Source organism: Antedon bifida, chromosome 3, assembly GCF_963402885.1.
Source record: "Antedon bifida chromosome 3, ecAntBifi1.1, whole genome shotgun sequence".
Classification (NCBI taxonomy): Eukaryota; Metazoa; Echinodermata; class Crinoidea; order Comatulida; family Antedonidae; genus Antedon; species Antedon bifida.
Window position 1 is genome coordinate 9,457,243 of NC_136228.1, and position 2,543 is coordinate 9,459,785.

A 2,543-nucleotide genomic window follows, 5' to 3' on the forward strand; every position below is an offset into this window, starting at 1 on the left:
TAAATTTGACTCATTTTCTGACAAGTTTTTCTTTCGGAAGTAATTCCCAGGGTGCTAATTTTAGTTGACTACATACGAATCACCGTGTCTATTTATTCGTTCCTGTAAACGCTATAAGCGCTATAAAAATCTTATTATTATTATTATTATTATTATTATTATTATTGTTATAAACGACATGTATTTTATAGTCCTTCGTTACGTACATTTGAAATCGCCATTTTTTTTCACGCTGAAATTACTATATTCGAGAACCAGCACGATCCAGATGGTACGCGAGCGAAGCGATATAACTACTTATCTCAAAAGATACCTGGTACCTTTTTAACTTCTTCTCCATGAGTGTTTCAAATAATTAATTTCATATCGGATTTGATTGATTAATTTTGTACGCCAATCTGTAAAACGGATTTTTCATCAATAATTATATACATTTGTGTATTTCAATTAAGGATGACGTGATAAGTATGGTATAAAAATAAGATGCGCATTTATGAATACGCACTAAACAGAAATACATACGTAAACACACGTGATATTGGTTTGAATAATGCATATTTGATATTATTTGAAGACGATTTCTAGTGAAACTGATCATTTACTCTTATTTCTTCGATTGAGAAGTTTACACTTGTGTATTGCATTATACATCAACTAAAATGAGGACCAGAATGATTGCATTTGCTCTGTTTTTGTTGGTAATCAACAATTCGTTTGCTCTTTGGAATAACTCCCAAGGCCCACAACGCTCGGATATTGGTAAATAAATTTAGTTTAGTTTTGTTATATTTATTTGAATGCGTTTGTTTTGATAATACAGGTGGAATGACAACATTATATCAAATAATTTGTCAGATATTTTGCTCTATTCTTAAGTAGGCCTAAATTGTACTAGATACAGTAACTGTTACATTGATACAAGGATACAAGGATATGATACAAGGAAACTTTATTCATCCCAACTTGGGAAATTGTGTTGCTGTCTTATAACAATGCCGTAAAGAAAAGAGAAATGATAGGCCTAATACATAAGTGTGATAATAATAGTAACAATAATAGTGTATCGTAATAAATTCCCCTATCTTTGATATCTTTCATTATAGTTTCATATGCCCCTTGGTAGGAAGGAGAGACGATGGCGTTTAGTGACAATATTTACCCCCAAAAAAATTCCCAAGATTTAAAATTGAAATTAAATTGTAATTTCACTCTTCCCATGAGTAGGCCTATTTATAAATACAGTATACTGTAATTATCATTATTGAATTTTTAGATGTTGAAACAAAAGACATTTGTTATCCTGTTTGGGAGATACTGGCTTCAGAAACGTTGAAAGGATGCTTATTGAATTACGAAGACGAAAAAGAAAGAAAAGATGTACAGAAGAAAAATAATGCAGGAAAAAATGAAGGAAAAAAACAAACCAGATAATTGCTGTAAGATATTTTGATTTTACATGTTACTACTTCATTTAACAATTGAATAATTCAAATATTGAAAAATTTAATTAAATTTATTTAATGACTGTAATGATTTGATGAAATTTATTTTATTCATCTATATACTTTTTAATGAACTGATTGAATGTTATCTTTGAAAACCTTTAATATATTCTAAATTCTTGTTTATTTCAATTTTTCAGACACGGGTCTATGTCCTGGACGCTGATTTTAAATTCACATACTTTATATTCAACGTTGCAGCAACATAGCATAGTGGATCCTCTCTGGAAGTTACTGGTGCATGAATTAGGCCTACATTTTAACGATTTTAACGTAAATCGTAGAATGAATGATGCTGAACATTATTACTTATATTTTTATGTAGTAAAGTAATCTTATACGTATACTTTTAACCCACTTGAAATTAAGCGAATGTTCTTAACGTTTAAAAAAAATTAAAGTTTAATCGATTTGTATTATTTAAATGAAGAAAATAAATAATATTCGTTTACTGTGAATGTAATCATTGTCAATTTTGTGCGATTCCTAACTCAGTTCTTTCTTATTCCAGTTCAAATCCATAAAGATTTCTGAATGTTTACGATAAAATTGCCTATCATAAATAAACCTTTTTGTTAAATGTATTGTTCGACAGCGAGCCATAAACGTGTGGAGATTAGACGTATCCAGTTAGAACTGATTATATCAGTCATCAGAAAAAGAACAAGGCCATATACATGGCTGCAGTCGCGTGCGCAAATTTGGATTAGTTTTTACCAACCGACCGACCGACCTCGACCGACCGACCAACCGATCAACAAAATAAGCTATAGAGTCGCGTTTGCACGCGACTAAAAACACAAGTGTCCGTTCAAACGCTTGGCCCATCTTTCGTACTCGCGTATTAAGTTTAAATTTGTTTTAACGGATTTCAATCAAAATCATTTCTGAATGTCATTTCAGGTTGATAAAAATGATTCATTGTTCACAGTATTTTTTTTATACTTTACTAAAAAAACTAGATGCTCTAAGTTATACAAGATACAAGAAACTGTATTTGTCTTTGTAAAAAAACAAAGAAATGTCGTTCAGAAATAGTGC

The 2,543-nt window shown here is 30.5% G+C and overlaps 1 long non-coding RNA gene across 1 annotated transcript; it reads left to right on the forward strand.

Moving 5' to 3' along the window:
* The first annotated feature begins 626 nt into the window (after positions 1-626).
* LOC144838792 (uncharacterized) lies at positions 627-1,879 on the forward strand. The gene is made up of 3 exons (XR_013611707.1): positions 627-759; positions 1,274-1,436; positions 1,643-1,879. It is a non-coding gene; the product is annotated as an uncharacterized LOC144838792 (long non-coding RNA).
* The last annotated feature ends 664 nt before the right edge of the window (positions 1,880-2,543 follow it).